General features: G+C 48.9%; 1 protein-coding gene across 3 annotated transcripts in view; it reads left to right on the plus strand.

Annotated features, from left to right (window-relative positions):
- Positions 1–12611, plus strand: part of CIB3 (calcium and integrin binding family member 3) — a 78509-nt gene that overhangs the window by 34312 nt on the left and 31586 nt on the right. For 2 of the 3 annotated variants that reach the window (XM_073546431.1, XM_073546415.1), the window contains exon 1: positions 10236–10422. The gene's annotated coding sequence lies outside the window, so the exon portion shown is untranslated. Of the gene's footprint in view, positions 1–10235; positions 10423–12611 lie in introns of those variants that run through there. The other variant, XM_073546424.1, reaches the window with a different exon arrangement.

The raw sequence follows: 12611 nt of genomic DNA on the forward strand, positions 1-12611 counted from the left end.
AGGCATAATCGCACATGTGGGCCAATGTTCCAGGTGTCAATGATGCACTGCCAGTGGTGGGTGGGGGAGCACTTTCTGGCAAATCTACATCTCTACAGTCACGCACAAACACTGTACCTGACCTTGGAACGCCAACATTTTCTCTTGCCCCCTGAGAAGCATTCTCCTGCCCAAAATAATCATCCCCCTCATCCTCCTCCTCTTCCTCTTCTTCCTCCACCTCATCCAGGACAGTTCCCTGACCAGACAATGGCTGACTGTCGACTGTCATCAAGGCTACCTTCCTCCTCCTCTGCAGACGCAAGATCCTTAATGTGCGTCAAACTTTGCATGAGCAGACGCATAAGTGGGATGCTCATGCCGTCTGCGCTTACCAGCTGTGTGCATTCCTCAAAACACTGAAGGACTTTACAGAGGTCTTTCAGCTTTGACCTTTGCACACCCGACAAATCCATGTCTTCCCTCAAACTGCTTGCCCGTGTATCCTCCCACAAATGCATTGCAGCCTGCCTCTGTCCGCACAGCCTCTCAACCATCTGCAGGGTGGAGTTCCACCTTGTTGCAATGTCTATGATTAGGCGGGGCTTGGGGAGGTGGAGCAATCGCTGCACTTCTGCATACAACTGGAGTGTACGGCTGAGCGACAGATGTGCGAGCACAGTCTTCGCACCTTATGGAGCAGGGATGTTAACACCGGATAATTATTAAGGAAGCACTGCAGCACCAGGTTCAAAGTGTGAGACAGGCAAGGTATGTGTGTGAGTTTTGCATGGGCTATGGCTGCCACAAAATTCCTGCTGTTATCACTGACTACCTTGCCTGGCTCAAGATGTAGACTGCAAAGCCATGACTCTGTTTGTCGCTGCAAGTAGTCGGCCAGTACCTCCACAGTGTGTCTGTCACCCAAAGACATAATCTTTAACATAGCCTGCTGACGCTTACCACTAGCTGTTCCATAGTGGGACACCTCGTGTGCAACACTGCCAGCTGCGGATGGAGTGCTCGTGTGACTGCGCTCTGTGGACGAGCTTTCGCTGATAGAGTAGGAGGAGGATCGAAAGCCTACAGCCAACTGTTTCCTATACCGTGGGCTATGCAGCACTGTTCCACCGCCGCTGTCCCCCGTGGAGCCTGCATCCACCACATTAACCCAGTGAGCAGTGATGGACACGTAACGGCCCTGGCCATGCCTACTGGTCCATGCATCTGTTGTGAGGTGCACCTGTCCACTCACTGACTGTTTGAGTGCATGGACAATGCGGTCTTTCACATGCCGGTGGAGGGCAGAGATGGCTTTTCGAGAAAAGAAGTGCCGACTGGGTAGGTAATAGCGTGGGACAGCATAGGCCATGAGGTCGCACAAAGCTTCGCTTTCAACCAAACGGTAGGGCATCATCTCTAATGAGATTAGTTTGGCAATGTAGGCATTCAAACAAAGGGTACGCGGATGAGAGGATGAGCACTTTCTTGTCCTACTCAGAGTGTCTGGTAGGGTGAGCTGGACTGGAGAGCTGCATATGGGGGAAGTAGCGGTGGACCGGACGGAGTGAGAGGGGGTTGGTGATGGTATTGGTGGTGATGGCCTAGATTCAGTGTTGTGTTGCAAAACCATTGTAATTCCCTGAGTGCTTTGGCCTTGCGACGACACCTCCACATTTAGTGCTGGTGGTGTGCTTAACGGTGGCGGTGGTCTTATAGTGGGGGAAGTGATGGAGCGTCGCTGGCTACCTACAGTCAGAGCAGGTGCACACGTGCTACCTGAGGTTTTGTAGTCCGTCCACGCTTGCAAGTGCATGTTGATTAAATGTCTAAGCATGCAACTGGTATTTAAATTTCTGAGTTGTTTACCTCGGCTAAAGGTCTTTCCACACTTCTTACAGGTAACCTTTGCCTCATCAGCAGGATTTTGGACAAAGAAGTGCCACACTGCACTCTTCCTACTATGGTATACACTTTCTGGCCTTGCACGCTGTGCTAAGTTGACCGTCTGGCCAAGCTGTCCTGCAACTCTTTTAGTTTTTGGTCCATGTTTTTGGACAGCTACGGGCCTGCCAGATAACCGCTGCTGCGATGTCAATGCCTGCTGCGGATCCTTCTCCTTATCTGAACTATTGCCACCCTCCTCCCCCAATAGATGCCAATCCGGGTCAAGAACTGGGTCATCCATCACCTCCTCTTCAAAGTCATCTGCACCTTCCTCTTTACCTTCTTTACCTTCCTCTGTATCACTGTGTAAGGTGGTATGGTATGCGGGAAGGGGCACCTGAGTTTCATCAGGGTCAGATTCTGGCTCAAGGGCAATGTAGTGCTCTGGGTCGATGTACCAGCAGAATCATCTATCAGTGGCTGTGCATCAGTGCACTCCATGTCAGATTCATCTTGGACTGGGGAATTCTGGATTTAACTGGATAACCCAGGCATGGTATGTGTAAAGAGCTCCATAGAGTAATCTGAAGTGTGGGCTGCCGCATCCTTAACTTTTGGTGGGGTTGAATTACACAAGGAAAGGTGTTTTTCCTGACCAGAACCCTGCACTGACGATTCCGTGCTTGCAGGTTTCGAACGGTCAGAAGAGGAGGCAATAGAGCTGGTGGCTGTTTCAGCAATGTATGCCAAAACCTGTTCCTGATGCTCCGGCTTTAAAAGCGGTTTTCCTACTCCAAGAAAAGGCAACCTTACAGACCTTCTGGGCCAGAGGATGACACAGGCTCAACACCTCCTGCCTTAGCTGCTTTTGTGCTTTTGGCAGAACCAGCCGATGCACCACCACCATCAGTACCAGCTGCGCCCCCCTGCCCACGTCCGCGGACGCTTCCACCATACTTCCTCATGTTTGGGAAAATGTACAAAAAATACCAGCAGAGAGATGGTACTGTATGAGGAGCGTCCAGCTGTGTAAGGTGTATGAAAAAAATTAAATCTACGTATATATTTTGTTAGTCACAGACGCTCTCACAGTATGTATTGGACCGTAATCCAACAAGCAGATATACGGAACTGTATCAGAAGTGTACAGCTGTGTACGTTTTTTGTGTAACTAACAATCTCTGTATATGTATTTACGGAGTGTCACACACACACGCTGACTCTGTATAGATGTGACTGTAATGCGAATGGCAGATATACAATACTGTTTGAGAATCAGACAGCTCTATACGGTGTGTGTATTGAAAATTGTCAATCTCCGTCTATTTCTATAGGGACTGACACACGCTGTCTCTGTCTAGTTTTGACCGTAATTAAACAGCAGATATACGAAACTGTTTGAAAAGCGGACAGCACTCTAAGGTGTAGGTCTGGAAACACGGAAAAACTCTTCGACTTTTTTTCCAGAGTAACACACAGATAGCTTCTATTTGTCCGTGATACCAGCCAGTACACGGTAGTGTGTGAGGAACGTACACCGCTATACGGTGTCTGTATGGAAAATTGTCAATCTCCGTCTATTTCTATAGGGACTGACACACGCTGTCTCTGTCTAGTTTTCACCGTAATCAAACAACAGATATATGAAACTGTTTGAAAAGCGGACAGCACTCTAAGGTGTAGGTCTGGAAACACGGAAAAACTCCTCGACTTTTTTTCCAGAGTAACACACAGCTTCTATTTGTCCGTGATACCAGCTGGTACACGGTAGTGTGTGAGGAGCATACACCGCTGTACGGTCTGTGAAAAAATGAACATTCAGTAACTCACCAGGACAAAATAATAAAAGTTGAAGTGCTTTGAAAAAAGCAGTTTGAACAGCAGTGTGCACACAGCAATGCAGCTAGCAGGTAGCCTTACAATGCAGCCTAATCACCACCAGTGCTGCTGCACAAAAGCAAAAATCCTCCCCTTTCACTGCACACTAACTGCACAGTGAAAAGCGCTATCAGCAGAAGCAGTTTTTTTTTCTTCTTCCCTGCCTAACGCTCTCCCTATTCAGAATCAGCAGCAGCACCTCTCCCTATGCTAAGATCGGCAGAAGTAAGATGGCGGTCGGCGGTCACAGCCTTTTATACCCACTGTGATGCCACACAAAGCCAGCCAATCACTTCAATGCCCTTCTCTAAGATGGTGGTGGCCGCTGCCTATGTCATCACGTTGCCCACAGTGTGCGTCCTCCATCATTGGCTGAAAAAAGGCGCTTGAAGCATCATTTGAAACACGACTTTGGCGCTCGAGTCGCCGACCTCACGGCCGACCTCACGCTATGGTCGGGTTTCGTTTCATGAAACCCAACTTTGGCGAAAGTCGGCGATTTTTGAAATCGACCCACCCGTTTCGCTCAACTCTAGTGCTTGTGTAATGCCGGGATGGCATACCGGGAGAAATAGTGGCAGCTGGGGTCCGAGTACCTTGGGACAGCCGCCGCCATCAGGTTTTGGAAAGCTTCCATATCCACGAGCCTAAAATGCAACATTTCGAGCGCAAGCAGACGAGAAATGTGTGAATTTAGTACTGTGGCCTGTGGGGCGTTGGCTGCGTATTTACGCTTGTGTTACAATGACTGGGGTATGGACAACTGAAGGCTGCGCTGGGACAAGGATGTGGATGTGCTTGATGATGGTGGTAGTTGAGCGTGGGCAAGGACAGGTGCAGGGCAGGAGGCATCTTCGCATGCAAGGTGGACAGTGGATTTGCTTGCAAGCACAACAGTAGAAGAAGCAGTGTTTTCACACACTGTTCCTGCAGCCTGGTGTTCGGCCCACAAAGTCAGGTTCTTTGTTGCCATGTGCCTGATCATGTTGTTGATTGTCAGGCTGGTAGTTTTGCTACCCCTACTGATGCAGGCATGGCAGGTGGTGCAAATGGACTGTGTGGGGTTATCGGCAGTGTCTTTAAAAAAACAACCTTGTGATATACAATGTCTGAAAAATATGTTTTCTGTTGGACTGTGCTAGAAATCCTCCATCCTAGGACATTGTAAACTGTCAGTAGGAGGAATTCCTTCCCCCCCAGGTTTTATCAACCCTGCCACTTCCTCTGGCAGAGCAGGAATGTTAATTAGCAGGACACTTCCTGTCACACCATTTGGCTCCTCTTCTCTGAGCTGAAAGAGAAAAAAAAGTGCGGGAAAAAAAACTCTTTGTTTGAAATCAGGAGTTAGAAGTAAACCTTTAAGAGCCTGCCCTGCGAAAACCGTACCAAGTAGAGATATGAAAATCATATTTTTGTAACCTGAGCGGTCCCAGCTTCGATACCGCGTATCTTTCGAAGTTCTACCCTGTCCAGAACATGAGATATGATTTGTTCCCAAATGGACGGTCATATCGCATAGATGTTTGATGTTTTCTTGATGGGCTCATTACGCTGGGAAACATGATACCACTGATGAGTCCATACCAGCGTCTCCCATAAAGTTATAGCTAATGTAAGTTTTGTAGCCAAAACATAACTTGGATGAGAGAGGTGGGATCAACCCAGAATGCACCTCTCCGTGATGTCACATAGGAAAGTCTATAAGGCATTCCCTGGGCAAACCAGCTCAGAAGACCTCCAATCCTTGTGCTGACAAGAACTCCAGATGAGTGGAGATGTGTGGCTCCGCCTTCTTTCTCCGCCGCATGGGTTTGCCTAACGAGTCATGAACAACCATGAGTGTACCTCTGTTTTTAATCCCTTTATTTTATATCTGTACTGTACATAATTAATGTCTCAATTTTATAGCAACTTTTATCTGTAACCACTGCCCTACTTTTTCGGGAAATAAATTATAAAATTATTTAGTTCTGTCTCTATGCTCTAAGAATCGAACTATATGCCTTTGATAGATAATCGCTACTAATTCAAGGGGTTTGCCACGGACCCTCTTAATTTAACACTGTGAATTAAGTAACCGTGACTGGTGGCAGCACGTTGTGTACGGCTATCGCGGCTTGCTGGCAGTACAGAAGGGTCTTATATTGCTGAATAAGGGGCTGCGGCCACAGCATTGATAATTCCCTTACTGCAGAAGCCTAATTGCCGGTTCACAACAGGCAGCCCGTCCGGCGACTAACTATCCTAGGTGCAGTTCCCTGACTGACCTGAGGGTAAGGGGGGCGCCGGAGAGCTGCGAGTTCCAAAGTGGAACTGAGAAAGTGGGATATACATAAATCCCCGCAGTACTTGGAAGATTGATAGCAGTGGTGGGGCATCCAAATTAAACTCCCCCTGCGGCAAATTGTAGAGCGAGATTAGCTTGCTGGATATTTTTGTCACGTGGTGCCAGTGGTGGGATAACTAAGATAAGCCCCAACTGTGCCTGTGATAGCCGTGTGCCGGCATTGTGCCTCGTCCCTCCGTCCGCTGATACACCCATGTCAGTGGTGGGACTGTGACATAGTGGTGACACAGGGTCCGCTGTCCATCGCGTTTTGGTGGCAGCGGGACCCCCGTTAGTCCTCCATATTTGGACGAACGGCGATGGGCCTTTCGTCACAAACCTGACTCGGGAAGACCTAACAGTTGTACTCCCAACTTCTGTCGTGTTGGTGTTATGAGGAACGGTTGCCCACCTTCTGTCTGCAGACACACTCTGCTTCTTCCTGCTTGTTGGGGTGCTACGCCTCCCTCACCCTGTGTGCTGCTGTCCTTGCTGTGCATTTCCTCCTGCCAGGTTGTATCAGTTACTATATCATCCACCACCTTGGCTTCCACTTCCGTACCCTGGCCCTCCTCCTGACTTTCTGGCAATTGTGTCTCATCATCGTCCTCCTGTTGTGACAAGTTCCCACCGTTGTCTTCGTGTGAACGTGGCTCCTCAAATATTTGGGCATCGCTACATGCGATCTCATCTTGCCTCACTTCAAGTGGACCGGGTGAGAGGCCCGAATCTATAAATGGAAAAGTGAACAGCTTTTCGGAGTGTCCATGTGTGAGATCAGTTGTCTACAGGAACTCGGCATAGCGGGAGGAAGGAGGATCAGGGTGAGGAATACGCGGTCCAGACTCACAGCTACTCAGACTTGACTGTGTGCAAGTCACGGTAGTAGTGGTAGTGGAAAAGTGACTGAGGGTATTATCCGCTCTCCAACCAACAACCTTTTGACACTGCTCTGGTTTCAATATTGCTATTTTGCGGTCCCCTATGAATTCGGACAGGAAGTACGTGCGAGAAGATGTGGGTGTTTGTTGTGGCCCTGTGGTAATAGCAGGTATGCAGGATGCAGTGACGAGACGCGAGACAGATGACTTTAAAAGTTAACTTTTATAGATAAATGCCGTTAGGGCTATTGTTATGCAACCAACAGAATAACAGTAGTTGTCCTCGCAGGGAGCCAATACACATAAGCAAGGATTGGGAGAACACGACTAATCCGGCAAAGACCGGTCACTATAGGGCCGTGGAATGGCCGACTACGGGTCCTTAGTCACTATGTATCACTTATCCATCCTGAATTCCTTCGACGTTCTGTTCCACGGTGTGTCTGCATCGCAGCCACTGGGCCCAGCCACTGAAGATCTGGCGTAGTCTTTGGGCATTCCAACGCCCAGGAAGAGCAGGGGCACAACAGGCCTGCGGAAAGTTATTTGGCGGGATGTCGCCCAGCGGAGGCAGAGGGATACCGCCTGGGAGTGGGAGAGTGGAGGTCGCAACTCCCTGACACGGACTGGCAGCGGTGGTGATAAGTGGACTGGCAGACTGGAGCGGGGAGGTGGCAGCTGCGGGTGGCAAAGGAGGAGTCACGCCGTGGTCGGGAGTGAAGCGGCGGTGGCTGCGGGCAGGAGCGAGGAGGCCGCAGCCGCGAGCTGGAGTGAGGCGGCGTCGGTTGCGGACGGCTGTGAGTAGGCCACAGCCGGGAGCTGGAGTGAGGCAGCAGTCTTCTTTTGTCGGTAAGCTCGGCGCCATCTCCCTGTGGTCCACCGAGAGTCTCCCTCCTGTCGCTGTTTTCCTCTCTGGTTGCTGCTCGTAGCTCTACCTCTCTGGCCCTCACCAAGTCTTCACCTCCTTCTCCCTCGTTCTGCTGACTCACACAGTCTGGCCCTCTCTGCCCCTCTTCTCTGGACTCCTCCCCCCAACTGCCCTGTCCGTCTCAGCCGTCCATCCACTAGCTCTGCTCCCTGGAAACAGATACCCCAGGAACCTAGAAGACGGTCCCCTCGGTTCCGGCCCAGGTACTTGGCGGAGGCCTCTCCTCCTACACTCCCACATCCTGTATGCTCGCCAGTCCTCGGGCAAGGGTCTTGGTAGGCTCGGGTTGGCCTTTTGAGACAAAAGTTCCTGTTGCCATACGAACTGATCCTGTTTGTAGCGTTCTGGGGGTTTGCCGACTGTTGACCACTCGGAGCGTCTTGGTTCGACTGTGGTGGAGCTTTCTGGGGTGGTGGCTGGTGGTGGACTGGCCAATTCTGGTGGGCTGGCGTGACTTGCTGAGATATTGTTCCTTGGATGGCCCGCTTGTACCGCTGGAATATCTTCTTCGTCATCTAGGTCCCAGACCGTGGGCATTGGTTCGGGGGCCTGAGGAGTGGGTTCGGGTCGCACGAGATCGTTGGATGTACAGGGCCACAACATATTAGGGTGCACAGTATGAGTGGGAAGTGCCCCGTCCCGTACAAGTCGTATCTTGTACACAGGCCCATCGGGGATTATTCGGCGCAATACTCGGTAAGGACTCTCTTCCCACCGGGGTTCTAGCTTGTTCTGGGGGTGCTGATCTAGTACGAGTACTCGATCCCCAGTCTGAAAGTGGGTGGGTGGAGGTAGAATCCCCCCTGGGTGCTCTAGGTCCTGGAGTTTTGTCTGGACGATGCGGTGAAGGGTCTGTAGCCGCTGTCGGTGGTTTCGGACCCATGATGACACTCCAGACCAGGGTTGGGGTTCCTCCGGGTTTAGTTCTACCTCCGTGATCCCTTTGCCTTCTCGCCCGAATAGCAGTGAGTAGGGGGTATAGCCGATAACTCGGTGCACCCGGTTGTTATAGACCCACACTAGTTCAGGGACATACTCAGGCCAGCGGGCCTTCCGGTCACTCTCCAGGGTTACGCAACATTTGAATTAGTGTCCGATTAAAGCGCTCGCAGGCCCCGTTTCCCTGTGGGTGGTATGGTGTGGTCCGAGATTTATTGATACCATAGAGATGATGTAGCTCCTCCATGACCTTCCCCAGGAAGCATGCTCCCTGCATTCGACTGAACAACCGGGTCCTCAACTCTCCCACATCTGTCGGTTCCCCATGGGTCTCTTCGAGTATCCGCAAGACCCTAGCAAAGGTGTTGCGGTGTCCCGGGGGCCTCAACATTACTGAATCCCAAGCCTCCCCTTCTAATGCCATGAGAGCTACCTCAGCTTCCAGGTCAGGGGTCATCGGATGCATTCGCTCTGCCCAGCTCCACAGCATGGTGTTGGAGCCTTAGAACCTGGGCAGGTTGTTTAGCATAGCCCCCAGAGAAAACATCACTATTTCCCTTCCGAGCCCTGACGTGTGCCCATACAGTAGTTTTCTCCCACATATGGGGTATCAGCGTAGTCAGGACAAATTGGACAACAACTTTTGGGGCCCAGTTTCTCCTGTTACCATTGGGAAAATAAAAAAATTCGGGACTAAAGATCATGTTTGTGGAAAAAATATGATTTTTATTATTTTCACGCCCGGGCATTATAAACTTCTGTGAAGCCCTTGGGGGTTCAAAGTGCTCACCACACATCTAGATAAGTTCCTTGTGGGTCTAGTTTCCAAAATGGTGTCATTTGTGGGGGGTTTCCACTGTTTTGGTACATCAGGGGCTTTCCAAACGCGACATGGTGTTCGATCTCAATTCCAGCCAAAACAGTCAAATGGCACTGCTTCCCTTCCGAGCTCCGCCATGCGCCCAAATAGTCGTTTACACCCACATATGGGGTATCAGCGTACTCAGGACAAATTTCACAATAACTTTTAGTGTCCTGTTACCCTTGGGAAAATAAAAATTGAGGGTGAAAAGATCATTTTTTTGGAAAAAATATGATTTTCTAATTGTACGGCTGTACATTATAAACTTCTGTGAAGCCCTTGTGGGTTCAAAGTTCTCACCACATATCTAGATAAGTTCCTTGGGGGGGTCTAGTTTCAAATGGGGTTACTTGTGGGGCGTTTCCACTGTTTAGGTACATCAGGGGCTCTCCAAACGTGACATGGCGTCCGATCTGAATTCCAGCCAATTTTGCATTGAAAAAGTCAAACGGCGCTCCTTCCCTTCTGAGCTCTGCCATGCGCCGAAACAGTGGTTAAGACATAATAAATTTTTTTTTATTTTTTTTTTAATTTTTATTATGTCTTAACACTCAATTTTTAACCATTTTTATATCACCTATTCCAGAGAGTTTCTTCTTGTTGTTCTTCTCTTTTCTCCACCTAGAAAAAAGATATTTGAGACTAGTTTTAGCTATTTACACATGATTTTAACCATTTTCTCCTTACTTTCCAGTTTCACATGTAGCATAGTGGACTAATACCATGAGTTATATCCTCTGAGGTAAGTTCTAATCCACCCCAGGACTCGAGAGCCATTTTTTAATCTTTTACCTCGTGATCCCCCCCCCGTGTCTTTTTATTTTTTAATCACGTTTTTTATACCAACACTCTTTTTATGGCATTTTAAACATCGTTTTTAATATGGTTGTAATAAAGTTTTATTGTTTTGTATGATTCATGTATATGTATCCATGCTGACGTGTCACCTCACTATTCTTGGCGCCTCCCCCCTTTTTTTTTTTTTTTTTACATTGTCAGTAGTAAAGCGGCGGTGGCTGCGGGCAGCAGCGAGGAGCCCGCAGCTGCGAGCTGGAGTGAGGCGGCGTCGGCCGCGGACGGCTCTGAGTAGGTCGCAGCCGAGAGCTGGAGTGAGGCAGCAGTCTTCTTTTGTCAGTAAGCTCGGCGCCGTCTCCCTGCGGTCCACCAAGAGTCTCCCTCCTGTCGCTGTCCTCCTCTCTGGTAGCTGCTCGTGGCTCTCCCTCTCTGGCCCTCACCAAGTCTCCACCTTATTCTCCCTCGTTCTGCTCACTCACACAGTCTGGCCCTCTCCGTCCCTCTTCTCTGGACTCCTCTCCCAACTGCCCTGTCAGTCTTCAGCCATCCCGGGTACTCGGCAGAGGCCTCTCCTCCTACAGCCCAGTTTCAGCTTTCCCACGGCCTCGGCCTTGGCCTCTGCATTCACCATCACCATCACGTCCACTTCCCCATCCCTTGCCACTTGCCTTGCCTATTTTAAATAGACTACAATATTTTCCACGTTCACTACAAATAGCTGAATTGGGAGCAAACGTCTATGTGATCCAGTGGAATGGAGGCCTGAAAGGCAACAATTTGTAGCCTACAGATAGATGAGGCGTCTGACGGAGATACCACACTATTCAATATGTGGCCTGTATTTTTTTATTTTTTACCTCAAAATAGTCTATAGCACTAGGGTAAGACACAGGAAAAAAGGTGAATGTAGGCCTGAAATGCCACAATTTGTAGCCCACAGATAGATGAGGCATCTGACGGAGATATCACACTGTTCAATATGTAGCCTGTATTGTTTTATTTTTTAGCCCAAAGAAGTCTATAGAACTAGGTTAAGACACAGCAAAAAAAGGTGAATGTAGGCCTGAAATGCCATAATTTGTAGCCCACAGATAGATGAGGCGTCTGACAGAGATAGCCCACTTTCAAATATCTGCCCTGTATTTTTTTTTTGGCCAGTCAATAAGTAGGCTATGACACAACAAAAAATTTTTATGGAGGCCTGAAATGGCAAAATTTTGAGCGCAATGATATGCAATCCGTTTAGCGGACAAAACCCAGTGTAAAATATCTGCCCTGTAGCTAAATATTTTTTGGGCAGCAAAATGGTGTCAAAAATTTGTATAAGACACTCAAAAATTTCTACAGTACTACAAAAAATGGCAGAGTTTTCTGCACACTCAGATGTGATGCCTGGGATGGGCAAAGCCGTTTAAAAATTGCTGGATTTTCACGCTGTACTATGAAAAGGATCTGGTGCAGAGTCATCAAGTAAATGGAGAAAGGAAAGGGGTTCTGGATTGCTGTGGAATAAAATAATCAGGATTAATATGCAAAAATAAAATTATTGCTTGCCACTTATACCTGGGGCTAGCAGCAGCAGACAGTAGTGGAATTGACCCTCTTGATATATGCAGTGATATCTATATACCTACATACAGTGCCTGCATGCCTTGCATTGATATGTATAAAGCCACATACACTCCCCTGCCTACCTAGCACTACTATCTATATAGCCCACAATTAGTTTTTAGAAGGACTGTTGGTTTAGCTGGATTTGTGGATTATATGATGGTATACCCACACTAACTTATAAACCCCCAAATCTGACCCTCTCAGCAGCAGTTCTCCCTACACTGTCTGATTCCGGACACGACTGTGACGAGCAGGGCGGCGGCAGGTCTCTTATAGACATGATGACACTCTTTGGCCGCCAATCACTGTAATACCACAACAAAGATGCTTGCGGCATTACAGTGAGTGGCAGACAATCCCTGCATGTTGACTGGTGCTCTAAAGAACGCCAAACTTGCAGGGTGGAGACCCGAGCTCCGGTAGAATAATCCCGGAAATGCTCGGCGCTCGCCGAGTACAACGATACTCGGACGAGTAACGAGCATTACCAAGCCTGCTCGCTCATCACTAATAATGATCCAA

Source organism: Dendrobates tinctorius, unplaced genomic scaffold (assembly GCF_039654945.1).
Source record: "Dendrobates tinctorius isolate UK_male_01 unplaced genomic scaffold, ASM3965494v1 ptg000011l, whole genome shotgun sequence".
Classification (NCBI taxonomy): domain Eukaryota; kingdom Metazoa; phylum Chordata; class Amphibia; order Anura; family Dendrobatidae; genus Dendrobates; species Dendrobates tinctorius.